General features: G+C 42.5%; 3 protein-coding genes across 5 annotated transcripts in view; 1 reads left to right on the forward strand and 2 right to left on the reverse strand.

Moving 5' to 3' along the window:
* The window catches only part of LOC125939366 (histone H2B type 1-C/E/F/G/I), a 131566-nt gene that overhangs the window by 39207 nt on the left and 74558 nt on the right, over nt 1-17801 (forward strand). The window lies entirely within an intron of this gene.
* LOC125939384 (histone H2B type 1-M) overlaps nt 13414-17801 on the reverse strand; it is a 38295-nt gene continuing 33907 nt past the window's right edge. Inside the window, exon 2 of one of the 2 annotated variants that reach the window (XM_049654827.1) lies at nt 13414-13504. The gene's annotated coding sequence lies outside the window, so the exon portion shown is untranslated. Of the gene's footprint in view, nt 13505-14929; nt 15021-17801 lie in introns of those variants that run through there. The other variant, XM_049654825.1, reaches the window with a different exon arrangement.
* The window catches only part of LOC125939383 (histone H2B type 1-A), a 373771-nt gene continuing 369387 nt past the window's right edge, over nt 13418-17801 (reverse strand). The window contains exon 2 of one of the 2 annotated variants that reach the window (XM_049654823.1): nt 13418-13504. The gene's annotated coding sequence lies outside the window, so the exon portion shown is untranslated. Of the gene's footprint in view, nt 13505-14930; nt 15021-17801 lie in introns of those variants that run through there. The other variant, XM_049654822.1, reaches the window with a different exon arrangement.

Here is a 17801-nt window from a genome sequence, read left to right on the forward strand (position 1 = left end):
GACTTCGCTGGTTCAGGCATCTCAAATTTGTCGTCTTCCGAAAGGAGAAAAAATGGGGTGGGCGCCAGGATCCTGCTTATTTGTAGGCAGCTTTATGCAAATATAGGATTCATTTTGAGACTTCTGATTGGTGGGTTCGTCGTGTGGCCTGATTGGTTCGAGCTCTATTCTCCTATTGGTCATATCCGGAGAGAAATTTTCCCCTGTTCTTCCTGGCCGCTTTAGTCCCGTTAATCCATTTTATAACAAATTATGATTAGTGTGTAGCAATGTAGATTAATTTGTTGATTAATTTTGGATATTAGAAGGCATGTTCTTTTGTTTTGGAATGCCAGGGAAGCAATCTTGTGTAAGAAGTGCTGATTATTTTATAGTGTTTCGGGTTAGGCCTGGCCACCCCCCTCTAGTGTGCCTGTCTGGCATGTGGGTTATTTTTAGCTGAAGACGCATGAGACTCTGCAGGCTCAAGAGAAACTTTTCTCCCTCTCTTAACCGTACAGATAAATCTAAATTGGGAGTAGAGTCTTTCCCAAAATAAGTGTGATTAATAGAGATAAGATTTTTCTGAGTGATCCATCTGATGAGGGAGCATGAGGCAAGCCGAGGGCGGAGCACAAGGTAGCACAGACCCCCCCCTCCACAGGATAGGAGTGATATTCCTCAGGCTCTCCTGGCTACCTAATAACAAATGAACGGAAAGAAAACAAATGGTTAACTGATAGAGATCACAGTCTTGCAGGACATGAATTTTCATCAGTTTACAAATATCTTGGTAAATTACAAGGGCAATCTTATCAATAGTCTAATCTCCAGAAACCTTTAGATTCAGTTTCCTGGAGCCCCAACATCACCGTCCCCTCCATAGTGATGTGGGAACAAAGGCAAGAAAGAAAGGGCCGGTAGCGTCCCCTGGGTGGTTCAGTGGGTCAAGCCTCTGACTTCAGCTCATGTCATGATCTCGTGGGTTCATGAGTTCGAGCGCCGCGTTGGGCTCTGTGCTGACAGCTCAGAGCCTGGAGCCTGCTTCATGTTCTGTGTCTCTCTCCCTGCCCCTCCCCCAATCACACTCTGTCTGTCTCTCTCCTTCAAAAATAAGTAAAGATTTAAAAAAAATTTTTTAAAGGAGAGGGCAGGTAACATTAAATTTCCTTATAACCTGCAGCCCATTGACAAATATTTGAGGCAATTATAGAGTATAACGTTTCTCCAGGAACCCCCTAGTGTCCTAATGTTAAGGTCTTACTAGTGGGAAAACAACCCTAGCTCGGCAATAGCAAGGCCCCTGGCATCTACTAGGAGTCCTGTTTAGCATATGCAAGTCTTTCTGGAGGCCTCCCTTTTGCCTTCACTCCTCCTACTCCATAGTGTATAACCAGTCACTCACAATCCCAGTCCATGGGTCCTGTCTCTGTGCTTGAATAAAGTCACCTTTTTTTGCGCCAAAAACATCTCAAGAATCCTTTCTTGGTTGTCAGCTCTGAAGCCCCGTCCCATGTGAATGAAAGTGCAAACATCTAATGACCAAACATCTGTTCTTATTGCCTTATGAAGTGCGTTCCCTTCCTCTGTAATCTCAACCCCCTACCCCCTGCCCCCTAGTTGAGAATGATTTATTGACCTCATTTGGCCTATCTTTGGAATTTCCATGTATTTGTGGATTCCCTGTATGTATACTATAAATTTGGTTTTCTCCTGTAAATCTTTTCATGCCAACTTGTGTAGAAGGAGCTTTGAAGGGACAGACAGAAATTCATGCTCCCCAAAGGCTGGCATAGTCTGCAGGGTACTTTAACTCACTGGGCACTGTTTGTCCTGGATACTGCAGCAGCTTAGAGATCCTTGGGTCGTCTGACATGTAGCTGGAAGGTCACATTTCTTACCACGTCAGCCTCTTGGAGTCTCTGTCTGTGGAGTCTGATGGAGCAAGAGTGGTGAGCGTCCTTTTTCTCTCTTTTGAAATTTAGATTAGCAGGAGAAAATATATGTGGAACTAGTTCTTTGGGCTAAACGGCTCTTTGGTTGATTTGGCCCGGTACCCTTTGGTAACCGATCCATTTCCTCCCAGAGATGGTCTTTGTTTTCGTTTGTCTGTGTCTTTCACGTTGCTTGTCATTCATTGCGAAGGGACTTCTTGGAAGCCCTCACCCCATTGGTGAGGATGGATTGAACACTTAGAAGCTGTTAGAGTGCTGGCCGGCTCAAGAAAACTCCCGCGGTAAGGTGAGTTGCTCTTGGAAACGGTTATATGGATAGTAGGTACACCAGCTCGAGAAAACTTCTGTGCAGGGGTGCCTGTGGGTTTCGGTCGGTTAAGCGTCCACCTCTTGATTTCAGCTCAGGTCATGATCTCACGGCTTGTGGGTTCGAGCCCCGCATCTGGCTCTGTGCTGACAGGGCACAGCCTGCTTGAGATTCTCTCTCCCTCTCTCTCTCTGCCTTCTACCACTTTGAGTTCTCTCTCTCAAAAATAAGTAAATAAACATCAAAAAAAAAAAAAAGAAAAAAAAGGAAAAAGAAAACTCCTGTGCACGGAAGTACACTCTAAAACAACCCGCAGTCCCCAACCCCACAGCAAATACTTCCTAGGAATTAGTTTGGCTCCATGAGACCCAAGGCTTAGATCTGTTAATACTTTCCTTTTGTTTTGTTCTGTGTCTGAAGAGCTTGGCCTTTGAGCAACGAGAATATTCTCTTTGGTCTCGACCAATTGGAGGGTACATTTATCAGGTGCACGCCGATGGCCAGTTGAATAGACTGGGGATCCCAGATTCCCTGTCTGGCTGGCTGGCTGTGCCACCTCCCGGGTGTGTTTGTCACGAGAGTTCTGGCCCGTAGGAATCTTTGTCGTCTCAACCTTCCCCACTTGTTAGAGCTGGAAAGTTCCATTCCAGAAGCGCCTACCCGCTTATCACTGATTCGTGGGTCTGTGACTGGAGGTGTATCATGTTTTCATGGGAGACCAGAGACATCTTTTTCACTATATCGTCCTTACTGCCTGTGTGATGAACACCTTTGCTTTCTTAGACTAATTACGAACTAAACTTTTGGACCAGGAGTCTGCATCCTCTGTGCCCTCTTTGGACACCTGTTGTGTCTTGGAGTAAGCCATTAAAAGGCTTTTTGTTTTAAGTCATTATTAATAGATCCTACTCATCAATGGCCATACAAGGGATCCTTTAGATTGGCTGTATTTGAAAAATATATTTAAAGAGCTCTCAGTTGTCTTATAACGGCTCACCTTGGTGACTCCTTTGATGAGGTAATAGAACGGAAATTAGACACAAGACAAAAGGAAATGGCCACAGCCACTGCAAATTCTCCTTCTTAAGATTTGGCCGCATCTGCCTGTTTTTAATTCCCCTTTCCCTACAGGATTTACAGAGATCACTGGCCTAATCTCTTGGTTCGAGTATAGATGTTGCTCATGTAATTACTGAAAGCCTGGAAATGAGTTTAACAAAAGCAGCGGAGACTGGCCATAGGGGTGCCCATGCTCTTACTTTCCAAGGCTCTGTAACGGGGCTCTGTCAAGCCTCAGCATTGCTACACCATGTCCTTGGCAGTGGTAGCCTAGATCCACTCTTCCCTACTCGCCCCTGCAGGGGAAAAAAAAAAAAAAGTGTCCCCTGGGCAACAGCAGAGCTTTTAAACTATAAAGCCCCTTTATGTCTGCTTTCAAAAGATCCTACCAAATTTAGAGAGTAATTAGAAAGATTATTTGACTACGTTCACAACTTTGCCTTCTGAGGAAATAGATGATCACCGTGTCTCCTAGGCCTTCCTGCAAATAATTTGCAAAAGGCCAATACTCAGGGGCTAATAGAAGCCAAATTTAAATTGTGTGCCCAGAAAAACAAGGTTATTAAACGGCTACATATAGACTTTACAAAGGTGTAGATCTTTTGGTTCCCATTTTAGTTAAAATTCTCCCTGATATAAAGAAGCAAATTCAGTTAAGAAGATGGGCCATCCCTTGATATTCGGGCTATAATCCAGTCTTTGGGGGATTAGGGTCATGTGTCCTGATTTTACAAATCTCTACTAAATCACAACCACAACCACAACTCTAGAAACAAGTTAAAGCCCACCTGTCTTTATCAATTTTCAGATCTTGCATATTCCTTTGAAAATGTTTGTGGCTATTATTAAAAAAAATCAGGATATTGAAAGAAAATTGTTCTGTATTTTTAAAAGAGGGTAAATTCTAAATAGCAGTTACCCTGACACTCTAGAAAAAAAATTTCTTTGCGCTCTTTCTCTGTCCCTTGAAATTATAAATCTCATCATGTCTTTGAAATGTAAACACATCCCACACTCTCCTGAAACTGAATGGAAAAAAAAAAAAAAAGGAAAAAGGGAAGATGGGGAAGAGGCCTTTTTAAAATGCAAATTTATGACTTTTTTTGCCCAGACTATAGCAACTACCGTAACAGGCAGGTGGGCTCCAAATATACACCTTGAAGAAAACTCTGTCTCTGCCTTTTGATGTAAAATTTCTACCCCCATCTTCTCTGGGACCCAGGAGCCAATCTTTCTGACAGGCAAACTTTAGGGAAAAGTTTTTCAAAAAAATAAACAGATAGGTGGATATATAGATAATTGGGCCTATAATGTCCTCTCCACAAATATTAGGATATGTGTGTATATGTCCATGTATGTTTTAATGTGAGAGATTTTCTCTACTTCTGGATGGTATTTTTACAATGAATACGTACTATATTTATATACAGTTTATATATAACTAAATGTACAATATTTGGTTGGAAGCTGGCACACGCTTGTAAAGATTGGGCACTCTAACACTCAGAAAGGTAAAAAATAATCCAAATGATTTTCAAATTCACATAATCTGGGAAAATATTTGGTATTGAAGCTAATTGCAGTTTGTTGGCTTCATTAAAATAGACGTGCTTTTTGAGTTATCACCATGAAATATAAAATTTTTATCCTGTTTGTGTTTACTGAATCCAGTAAGTTCATGGTATTTCTGATGAGGGGGCATGGGGCGAGCTGAGGGCAAAGTACAGGCTAACAGCACCCTTCCGTCCACCCCCACAGCATGCCCCCACACCCCTCCCCGCCAGGTGGGGCATGTGTGACATTCCTCGGACACTCCTGGCCACCCAAGAACAGGGGAGAGGAAAGAAAGCAAATGGTTGACTCGTGGAGATCACAGTCCTGCAGGACAGGAGTCTCCTTCAATTTATGGAGAGCTCAGTAAACTGCAAGAAAAAGGCAATCTTATCCACTGTCTAATTCCCAGAAACCTATAGACTCCACTTCCTGGAGCCCTAATATCACCCTCATCAAGATGGAAGGGGGTTTAAGTGCTTGCCATGGTGATGGGAAACTAAGGCAAATGAAAAATTAAATTTCCTTAACTGTCTACCCCCCAGTGACACGTCCTTGAAACCAGCAGAGTGACCTCCTTCTAGGAGCTCAGCTGCCTTGATGGTGACACTTTGCTGGGGGGCAAAAGGGAGTCTTGGCTTAACATTATCTTGACCCCCCCAGGATCCTGTAAGTCTCCTTAAACACATAAAAATTCCTTTGCAAACCTCCTTTATCTTTAACCCCCAAGTATATGTTGGCAATTATACTCCAAGCTTATGGCCCCTGATATACTTCTGAAGGGTCTCACGGTTGAGGTTTTATTTAATGGTAAATAAATGGTGTTTTCCTCACAACACCAGCCCCTCAAGGTCCTGGAAACCTTGCTTCCAAAATACCCTAGAGACTTACTCTATCCCTGACCCCCTCCCAACCTGAGGATATATAATGAGCTACCCGCCACGACCCCATACAGCTCTTCCTGCCCATGCTGTCCCCATGGTTTAATAAAATCACTTTTTTGCACCAAAGACATCTTCAAGAATTCTTTCTTGGCCGTTGGCTCTGGACCACCGCATCATCACCCCAAACCCCCATCATTTCTGTTGCAAAATTTGTTAGGAAGAAAAAAAACTTAGAATACCTACTTCATGAAGTTTTTGCGGGGTAGTCTATGCATAATTGTTAGAACACATAATTTATGTAGATGTAAATAAAGTAAAAAGCCTTATAGGTAAACTAAATAACTTCCAAAATCTTTGGAAAGCTAACCTTTTAAAGTTTTGTAAATTAAATAATGGGTAAAAGTTAAGTTTGTTGATGATCTAGCTCTGTTCCGAATAAAACAAAATAATGAGATATTAAGTACTGAGCATGTTTATCTACTTTTGCCTTATCACAGAGAAACTAAAGATAAATTTGGGTTTGCTAGTAAACATTTTATGCTTTACTGAAAGATTATATTAGGAAAAAATCCATGTTTCTAAAAATAATATCACATATTCATAAATTGGCCAATATGAAGAGTTGTGGTGTAACAGTTCACAATTGCTTCCTACTTAGTTTTCAAGAGGAATTGAGGTTTCTAAGCATTAATCATTTTCAAAAGGTTTTTTTGATGTTTATTTTTGAGAGAGAGAGACAGAGTGCGAGCAGAGAAAGAGGGAGACACCGGAACTGAAGCAGGCTCCAGGCTCTGAGCTGTCAGCACAGAGCATGATATGGGGCTCCAACCCATGAGCTGAGCCAGAGTCGGATGCTTAACTGACTGAGCCACCCAGGCGCCCCTAAGCAGTAATCATCGTAATAAATCATTTTAATAAATGTAATAAAGACTGCTAGAAATGACAGCTCTGAATGCAAGGAAAGTAAGATATGTGCTTTTGGTAAGAAGTATGAGTAATAAAAAGACATATTTGTTGAGACAAAAGAAAGCCTTAAAACAAGACTGGTTGGTTAAAGACAGAAAATTCAAGTCAAGATCGGAATGTTAAATAGAGAAAGTTGTAGGTTTATGGAGAAAGATTCTTTGGAAGGAAACTTTATATGTGGTCAGTACTGGCTAAGATTAGGACAAATTTAAATTAGTAAACAAGTTTCAGTATCAGATGCACTCTGGTGGGTGCAAAGTTTTTGTTTTCTCTTTGCTACAAGTACAAAATTTTCTTCAACTATTGCTCTGCTCTTCATAAGAAATTGTGAACAAATGTTTTCTTTACCTTTTAAGTTATCCGCCTAAAAAAAACAATGATTCTGTTTGCCAGAATAATTTCCCATATTTATCAGGTCTTTGATTACTTAAGAAAACCTAGTGTTAATATTAAAAAAAGCTAAATTTTACTCACAACTCTGTAACCATCTGAATTTGTCTCTGGTATCTTTTACTGCTGTTACAATTCAATGGATAGTTACATATTAGTTGCAAATGGATCATTTCATAACGATTGTGATCCTTATGATTCAATCCATGATTGAATATTCACATCTTTTGTTATTATTTTTTTTTGGACATATTTCCCAGAATCATATTCTAAAATGAAGTCTTTTGACCATAATCTGAGTGAAATTTTCTAGCGGGCCCCTGTAACATTTCAAAAAACAGTTTTGATGAGAAATTAAACTAATTAGGCTTATTTACTATGTGAAATTACATGGGAGGCATTATGAAAGAAGTGATAAACCTTGTTAGTGGGTATTCATATAGATACATCATCTAAACTGATACGAAACTTCTAGAAATCTGAGGTCTTGAAGTGTTCTATGTCACAAAAAATAACAAAGTTTCCTTGTCAATTGCTTTGCGATGAAACTCAAATCAGATCCTTAACCACGACCATTTTAAGTCTTTTATAAGATACAGCTATACTTGTACTCAGATGTCACTATAAAGTTTCCCTCAAATGTACTTCATCTTTAGTTACACTCATGGAAAAAACTCTGTGGGTTTCTGGTAACCTTCAGACCATAAAATGGAACTATGTAAAAATTTCCAGGACTAGTGGAAAAACTGGATTCAAGCAAACAAGAATAACATGGGACCGAATGAATTGAGGAAGGTAATTTTGCTGTATATGACTTTGTCTTTCAAATATTGCTGACTTTTAACAAATGTTTTGCTTTGTTTTCCAGATTAAGAAAACCTCTTCTCTTAGCTCACTGACTTCAGCAATTTGACAAAATATGCCTCCGTGAACAAATTGAAAGCTTTAGCTCTTGTCCCTATCTGAACCATCCAGAAAGTCTCAGTGAGAATTCTTATATTTTGATGGCAATATGTTTATTTATATAAGTTCAATAAGTACCTCTTCTCCTTATGACAAGACGTCATTGGGAACAATGGTCATACTACCGAGTCTTTGACTAGATTGTCGTATTTGAGAGAGATGTGCAGAGACTCAGTTATGACCCATCAACTTTGAGGAACTAAGGCTGACTTTATGGAGCCAATAAAGCCAGGAAATATCACCCTGATACCTTGCTTACAGAATTCCAAGCTACCTTACTAGGTGAGTAGAGCAGGTTACTTTCTGGCAGGCACAGGAACCTCAGGATATCTGGGGGACCTCAAGAGGAGAGGAATTCACCCAGATGTACAGGTATCGCAGGCAAAGTCTGAGGGCAAGCATTTGGCTTGGCTTCTGGTCTTGAGAGGCTATTACCAATTTGATCTTGAGATTCCTTATGAAAAGTTCCAGCAAAGCAGGTTTTCAAGAGTCTATACCATCAACCACACTTCTTGCTGCGCTTATGGAAATAATCGGGCCAAGATATCTTAAAACTAGACTTATTTTGCAAACAAAATACTGTTAATATGGCTATCTTTGGTAAAAATGAGGGTGAGTATACAGAGAAAATACGTTTCTATCACACATCTTTGTAGATATTAGATTTTAATACTATATGTTATAAACTGCACTGGATCGTGATTTCTTCTGGCATCCTCCAGCGCCTGGCCACAAGTCTCTAAGCGAACATTTTGATTTTTCTTTCGTCTTTCTGACTTTGAATTCTTTGAGAGCTGAAACTTCCCCTTTTCCCCAAAGCCCTGCAAACTAAGTATAAATGACTTGATGTGAAAAAATTGCCCTAATAGCTCATGCGTAGATAGTCTGTGTGCGGTTGCTCTATGGGCCCCTCAAAGGATCACCAGAGACCCCTGAACTACAATCTAGGAAGATCTATCGGATTGCCAGTCCTTGCCCTCGCTCTGTCTGAAGATGGTTTCAACTCTGCCATATAGAAGTCTTCTCAGCTGGTTATCCCATGACTCAAAAACTGAGTTTACATTAGATCCAATCATCAACCATTGCTTTTCTTTTGTTTCCATAGAAATGCCTCTTGTTTAATACCTATTTGAACCATGGGCCTACCTTGGAGAATACACCTTGATCACTGCCTCCTGAAATGAGTTTGGCTATGGTCACGACTAAGAGACCAGATCAAGGAGATTAAACTACCGACCTTGAATAAATGAAACTCCCAAGAAGTTTCAGCTGGGGAAAGTGAAGGGGTTCAGGACGTGTACCTCCCACCCCACCCTCCCAGCTTATGCCATTTTGACACATTTTGAGTTCAAGACACTTGAGACCCAGCAGCTCAAGAAAACTTTTGTCCCTCCCTTAACCAAACAAAAGAATCTAAGTTGGGGGGGTCTTTCCTTGAATAAGGTTGATTCACAAAGGTAAATTTTATCCGAGCGATCCATTTGTAAAGCAGGGCAAACATGTAAATACTAAACACGTGCTCTTCTGATTCCTCTGTGAATTGCCTTCCCTCCTCCTAAAGTCCCACACCCCTACCCCTTTCTCCTTAGTTCAGGACGACATACATACTTTATTTTGCCAGTCTTTGAAATTCCCATGTCTGTGTGAATTCTGTGTGTGTACTCCATTAATTTTGACTTTCAACTGTTAACCCGTCCCATACCAATTTGATTCTTAGTCCAGCTACAAGGACTTTGAAGTACAGAGGAATTCTTCCTCCCCAACATTAGAGTTCTGGAATATGTACAATATTTTATCTTTTTATGATGTTAATGATTTTTTTCCTAAACCAAGAAGCTGTGTGTAATTCAAAATGTGCATTAGAAAGTGCTCCTGAGTCTGAAAATAAATCATGTATGGGTTTAAAAAGTCATAATAAAGGAAAATAAGAATGAAGGGAAATATGCCTGGAAACTGCTTATCAAGAGAAAACAAGTGTAGCAGTATTAATATTAACCAAATTTTAAAGCTCAAAGTATTAGTGGGGATAGAGAGGTACACACTACAAGCGATTTTAGTTTCAGTGTGGAAAACAAAATATTCTGGAAAGCCGTTCTGAAGCAAAAAAGCTAAGGAGTAGAGAAACAGCCAAAACACTCTAGCATATCATGGCCTAGATCACGAGAAGCCAAGGAAAACTCCCTAAATCCAAGGAAAACTCCCCAAATCTCCCAGAACAATAAACAGCTAGTAGACGAAGCCCTACTGATTCTGCACTGTGTCAATGTCAGCCTCTTGGGGATAAAAAGGACTCTAGACCCTTAAACTGAACTGGAGACACCTAGTAAGCGAGAGCCAGAGCGTTTGAGAAAGCTCAGGCTTGAGGGGGAAAAAAAATCTAGCAAAGATTTCTAAGAGGAAACCTGTTTTGTCTCAGAGGTGGAGCTATGGAGAAGGGTAGAGGAAATTTACAAGCAGGATTTCACCAAAAGCCTAGAGTCTATTTCAGTGAAAGGTTCCAGATTAAAGAACAGTGGGTTCGTTGCGCCCTCTAGTGCCTTGTGGAGGCAAACAAACCACCTCAGGAAGGAAACATCTGTAACCCCAATTCTGTAGGTCCACACAGATTACTTATTATCTATCTATGTATCACCAACTAACTATTCACCCACTATTTATTGAACACATATTACGTTCCAGGAACTCTCCCAGAAATTTGGGGTGTCTAAATAGAAACTCATAATAAATGTGACCTAATTGAGAAGGAAAACACAGTATGAGGAGTCACGCTTCCAAACAAAAGAGATCCCCTCCTCTCCCTCAGACAGAGAATTTCCGATATGGGAATTCAGAGACTGAAATATTTGCTGAAAGTCTGAAGAAATAAAAATGGAATAATACAGGCAAGAAGCAAGGGATAGTCAAAACCAGGCCCATTTTTAAAAGTAATGAAATAGAACTTCGGGAGATGAGAAAGAGCTATAATTCATAAAGATAAAATAAAAATCCGCTGATAAAATGTAACCTTCAGGGACTTGATGTACCCGACGAAACAGCCACTATGTATGGCAGCAACGGCCAGATTCAAGGTTACTTCATGTCTACAGGTGTAGGGCAAGCTTTCGATATACTACTCTTTGAAGTTCATATAAAAGGCAAGGAAAATGCTTATGCTTATAGAAGATTTGAACAACACGATAAACATAACTTCATCTGTGATTCCTGCGTTTAACGTATAGAGAATATCTGACTTATTTCAAGGTATTCATTTCAAAATTTCAAAATTTCAATCCTGGTTTCAGAAAAGTTAACAATAGGTACCGAGAAAATAGGTACCAGTTTTATATATACTGCACTTAAAAAAAAATTTTTTTTAATGTTTATTTTTGAGGAGGGGGAGGGGCAGAGAGCGAGGGAGACAGAATCCTAAGCAGGTTCCAGGCTGCACGCTGTCAACGCAGAGCTGGACGCTGAGCCAAAGTCCGACATTTAACCAACTGAGCCCCCAGGAGCCCCTATATTGCACTCTTTTATCCTCACCGACCTTTAGAGCAGTTAAAGAGTATTTTTTTTAAGATAGTAAAAATAAAAGCCTCTCACATGCTTGGAAACAAAGTAGTTCTAAATACACGGGTTAGTGTGCATATCGTAAAAGAAACTATGTAACATTCAAATACTCAAAGGAAGTGTCCTACAAATATGAGGACGGGAAATCGGGGTTGTGCAAGCCGGGCGTCCTGCGCGGCCACTGCGAGGGTGTCCTCGGCCACCAGGGCCGGGCCAGCTCGGAAACCGTCGGAGAGGAGGCCAACCAGGGAAGCTGCTGCCCCGCGGCTCGGTCCGCGCACCGCTCGGTTCCGCGCTCTCATCTGCGGACGGCCCGCTGGATTGTTGCGAACGTCCAGCGGCCGCGCGGCGAGGCCGGGTCGCCACGGTTTGCGCCCCAGCAGGGGCGACACGGGAAGCAGCCTGGCGCCGGTGGCCGGAAGGGCCAAGAAGACGCGCGACACCCGCCCCCCCCCCACCCCGCCCAGGAGCCGGAAGCACGTAACGTGGCGCAGGCGCAACGTGAGGCTCGTTGGGCCCACCGGCTGCCGCGGAAACGGCCCAATAGGAGGACGGTGTGGACGGGCGTTGCAGGAAGTCCCACGGAAGGAGCCGGCGTGAGGGGGCGTGGCAAGAAGGGCCAATGAGAAACCAGCGTGTGGGGGCGTGACAGGACGGTCCAATGAGGAAGCCGGCGCGGGGGCCGTGGCTGTGACACTGGCCGGGGGGGAGGGGGGGCGGGGAGGCGGGGCCTGCCGGGCCACGGGGTCGCGAAGGTTGGAGGAGGGCGGCTGCCAATTTTTAGGACTTTTCGATTTCAGTTAAGACCTGAATGTGATCGGGTTTGTGTTGCTGTTTGCTATTCGTATTTCAAGGAAATCCCCTCTCCTAGTTGAAAGCACGGTTCTCCAGGTGTGATTTCCTGGACCACCAGCATCAGCATCACCTGGGTAATATAGAGACGCAAATAATGGGATCCTGCTACAGATCTGGTGAATCAGAATCTGTGAGGTGGGGCCCCGCAATCTACGTTTTAAAAAAATACTTCAGGTGATTTTGGTGCACGCGGACGTTTGAGAGTGCTTCGAAGTATTGTGTTTCCCTTAATTCAGATGCCGGAGGTGCCCTCATAAATGTGAGCTGATGGGCGCCTGGCTGGCTCAGTCGGTTGACCATGGGACTGAGGCTCAGGTCATGATCTCATGGTTTGTGGGTTCAAGCCCCCTCAGGCTCTGTGCTGATAGCACAGAGCCTGGAGCCAGCCTGGGATTTTGTCTCCTGCTCTCTGCCCCTGCCCTGCTAGTGCTCCCTCTCGCTCTCTCTCTCTCTGTCTCTCAAAAATAACTAAACATTAAAAAAAAATTTTTTTTTTAATGTCAGCTGAGCTAAATCAAGCTACTTACCTCCAAGATCGTTACTAGAGTCAAACCAGTGCTTAGGCCTTACCCACTCAGACTTTGAAGCAGAAGATAAAGTGAAAAAATAAATGTGTGTCTAGAAAGGAGAGATCTCGGGGAATGATGTGGGTCAACAAGGAATGCGGAATTCCATTTCTCCACGAATTTTATTGATCTTAACATCTCATTTACAGACTTTTTGCCCTCCTCATTTAGACTTCTCCAGCAAACATAGTCCATTATAAATAATGATTCCCTGTAGGCCTGTAACAGCAGTAAATTCTGTTTTCGTAATTAAAACAACAAGTGAAATGAAAATACTAAAGCACTTTATTTAGGCTCTTACACTGAGATAATGCTTTCGGAATCCATGTACACTAAACCAGGATGGGTTAGATCGGAGCAGGGTAGGCACACTAATCAATCATTCTCAGGCAAAACAGACGTTCATACTTGATAAATTCTATGAGCTCATCCACATTTTCAGTTAGTGTTTACATTCATTTCTTCTTTGCATTCATATTTCTCCTATAATTGAAGAAATAAAAAAGGGTTTGTTTGTTAGGTGCCATTTTGCCATCAGCACTGATATTTGATATCAGTGTATATCTGATATCTGTATAAGGAATCTGTATAAGGAAGAGAGTTCTTTTCACATGTGTTTGTATAATGCGCTATGAGGTATCTCTACTCCAATATTACCTTTAGTCATTTTCACATGAGCAGATAATGACTCAAACCATCCTTAATCAAGAGATATTCCTAAGCAACATGATCTTCGTTACAAATCCCCAAATATACTTCTTGTGGCGGGATTCAAGTCACTCAAAGATCATATTTTGTCTCTTAGTTTTTGACCTGCGAAAAGTTGGCTACTCTGATTGTCCTTTTAATTCAGCAACTGAGGAAAATATAGTTCTTGCTGACAATTGTTAAGTGTTAATAAATGTCCATAGTACTTTAAGACTTTTACAAGATTTACCTCACTGAATCCTTAGTAATACACTACTTGTTAGAACATTTTATTATTGTTATATAGTTGTGGAAAGTAAGACCCAAAAAGACTGAGTCGCTAAGTCTACTAAACATTTGCAACAATTCAGTTCATCCTCTATCCCTGCTGTTATATGTGTATTTTAAGCAGTTATGATTGCTGTAAATCCTAACTGAGAGCCTAATGTGTGTCTGGAAACAGCCTTAGGCATTGGGGAGTCAGCAGCAAAAAGGACTAACTCTGCCCAGTGGAGCTTAGAGCCTGGAGAATGGGAAGAGGAAACCAACAATATGCAAATTCATGTCAGTTATGCTAAGGGTAATGAAGAAGAATGAACAGAGCAAGTTAAGAGCCGGATTGAAGGGCGCCATGTGCATTTGCTGGTTAGAGTGTCTCTCAAATGTTGTAACATTGTAATCATCCACTCACCCCCAAACCCAAGAAATGTGGGGCGTATGTCAGCACGTAAAATGTGCTATTCTCAGCTGAAGTGTCAAACACATAACAAGGTGTAACTCTTCATCTCCCTCTTTTCCCTCTCTGCTTTCTCCTACTATCTTCCTCTGTGCCTTCCCCTTGGTCTTCAGGCTCTGGCGCTCCCTTTCGCAGTAGCCATTTGCTTCTTCCATTCTTTTTCTCAGTCCCTCTCACCTTCCTTCTTCTCCCTATTCCTAAAAAATAGCCACCATTTGGCTGTGATACTTTTATTGTTTTGTATTTATGAAATGCAGCTTAACATTCACGGTTAAACTTTTAGACAAAATTCGAAAACGTTAGTCCTTCACTTTTCTACAATTCCTGTTCCTTTTCCACGGTAGCGAATTTCAGGGTTGTTGAAAGGAAAGGTCAGTCAAGTGCCGCTGTCCATGTAAAGCAAAGGGAGCGTTTTCTTCTATGTAGCGCTGTGTGCCCACGCCACCAAAATGAAGGTGAAGAACTCTGAACTTTCCCCAGCGTGATCTCCACCTCTCCTAAGTCTTCTTTGCTGACGCCAGGGTGTGGAGGGCAGTGGGAGTATAAGTCAGGGAGGAGACTGCTGAAGTTATTCATCTGAATAAAGTACAAAAACATTATCTTCAATTAGAAATCTCCTTATAACTTTTGGGTCCACAGTTGATCTAAATACCCCAAACCATTGACAGAACCATCAAAAAAGAAAATAGTTGGAGAATTCAAGTTATGGTCAATCATAGCCATCTAATCAAAACTGTAAACCTATAGTTTTTCTTACGACGATGTGTATGGTGAAGAACCAATTTTATCCAAAGAGAGATGTGGCCTTTGCCCTTTGCTGGGAGGGGATCTCTAGGCTCATGGAATGTCCTGCATGATAAGATGATCTTTGTTTACCTAGAAGCCCTGGGCTGCACAGGATAGGGTAATGATGTCACTTATGTTGGGGGCTTTGGGTCATGTGGCACGTGGGCTACCTCCAGAGGGCCTGCTGACTAAAGTTCAGCCACGTGGACAGTCAACCATGTTCATATGGCAAATCCCCTAGGTTGGCGATGTCTGTGTGTTGTGCCAATATTGTTGTGCGGCAGGGAGACATAAACCCTCCCCCGGCCTCCACTGGGAAAGGACCTACCAGAAGCTCTGAGTTGGGAAGCCTGTGCTCCATGTGCCTTTCACCTTGGCTTATGTGTAATCTGTATCCTTTTGATGTAATTAATATCCCCCAACCTTGGGTGCAATAAAGTTTAGTGGATTCTGTGAGTCATCTAGTGAATGATCAAATCCGAGGATGGTTTTGGAGACCCTTCAACTTTGCAGTTGGTGCCAGACGTGAGGGGAGTCTATTGGGAGTGTACCTGAACTTTGCACTATGTCTGTTAGTATTTCTAGATTCTGTTTCGTACTCAAATATTGAGATGAATATTTTACCTTAATTTAATGAGCTTTGTAGTTCCCGTATAAGTCTATTCCCCTGCCAGCAGAGTTCCAAAGAGTGATAAACACTTTTTTAGATTGTAATGAATTAAAAAAAAAAAAAAAAAAGGAAGCAATTAGCTGTAAGTTTTCTTGATATTCTACAAATCTGAGGGCTCCAGATGGTCTGGGACAACGTCGTCTCTTTTTGTATTTCTAGTGCCCGTGCCAGTGTCTGACCCAAAGACGTTCAATAACTATCTCTTGAATGAACTAATTTATTAGAAATACTGTGAACTATCGCCATGTAACAATTTAGTGGGGAATTTTGACATATGTCAAGGATCTTACTAGCATCTTAGTCCTTTGACATATTTCAAATTCTTTTTTTTTTCTTTTTAAAGAAATTAAAGTGAGCCACTTGAAATCTGTATCTGTTAATTTCCTTTTACTCCATTTATTTCCCTGCTCTTATTCTGGGTCACAGTGTCTTGTTGAATAATGTGCTAATGTCCTGTATGAAGCCTCTCGTTCCTTTTCTTCCAGGTATCATATGCGGGGATTTGTTGAGGCCCACAATGAAGCTCATTTCCCCAGAGAGGATTTGCATTTGCATTACCCAGGTGCTCAGGGGCACAAAGCCAGCTTGGGCTTAATCCCTAAATTAATTCTCATCCTGGGTGTTTGAATCCCTGTGATATTGATGCCAGATACCAATGGATTGTCCAGATTGCCGGTGGCAGAATCTACCTTGCTCAGCACCAAGGCTCAGGGCACCCTCTTCCTTGCCATCGTCCGTGGCGAGTGTGGGTCTGTGTGCATGTGTGTGTGTCTGTGTGTGTGCTCGTTTCTAGCTCACCTTCTACCCTGAGGATGTGACCCGGCAGGTGCGTCAGCGTCACCAGGAAAGATTTCTCATCAGGTTTCTTGGCGAATAATAAAGTCTACATTTTCCTCACTCCCCAGCAGCTGAAACCCTTCAGGCCAGCGAAACTTGTGCAAAAGAAACCGCTGCCTGCCCGAAAGGCTTTCCTTCCCTTCCAACCTCCACTCTGGCCTCACCTCAAGGGTACGCCAGGGAAGCGGCCAGGGTGCTGAGAAAGGGGCCTCGGTCCCGGGGGATACCCATCGCCTCATCACAGTCACACACCTGATGGGACTGAGTAGTGGGCCTCTGTCTCGTTGGCCCAGAGGACTTTACAGCTGAATGCTTCCCAAAGACTGTAAGCGAAATAGGACTTCCTAGGACAGAGGCGACAGTAACTGACAGGACTGGAAGGCCTCTCAGAGCCCGGACACGTTTCCTTCCGGTCCCGCTTCGACTTTTGGATACAGTATAGACTCTACCACCCTCCTCCCCCAGAGAGGCCCCCTCCCTGGCCGGCTGCTCAGAGCAAGCAGATATGGGAGCCGCTGCAAAGCAGGCCGACCAGAAAAGCCCACGTACATTTTCGGGGACGCTCCCACGGCCTTCGGCTGTTTTCAGTATCACCTCCATACATTAAAAAGGAAAAGAAAAAAAAGGTGAGGAGAACAAAGTTTTCAGAGCAGGCTCCTTTGTGCTCTGGGTAAGCTCCTTCCTTATCAAGTGCCTCATGATCAATCTGCAGCCCAGCCCAGGGAGTGGAGAGCTGTGTCCTCAAATGGGATTTTCACTTGACTACCTACTTTTGTGAAATTGAAGGGATAGTAGTTGTTTAGAACCATTTTCGTTCAACGTGAGCACGTAATTTACGGTAGGTATGGCTCCTGACACGGTTACTTGCAAACACTTTCTACGCACCTGTAACTGAAAATTGGTGGGAGTCGTAGCTAGATTTAAACGTATCAGACACCCGGAAACAGCTTTCCAAAAGAGATTACAGCTCATTTATCGAAAGCATGCGTGGCTCTGAAAAGAGCCTTTGGGGTTGGGTAAGAGGGCGCTTACTTGGCGAGTCTACTTGGAGCTGGTGTACTTGG

This window comes from Panthera uncia (assembly GCF_023721935.1).
Source record: "Panthera uncia isolate 11264 chromosome B2 unlocalized genomic scaffold, Puncia_PCG_1.0 HiC_scaffold_25, whole genome shotgun sequence".
Taxonomy (NCBI): Eukaryota; Metazoa; Chordata; class Mammalia; order Carnivora; family Felidae; genus Panthera; species Panthera uncia.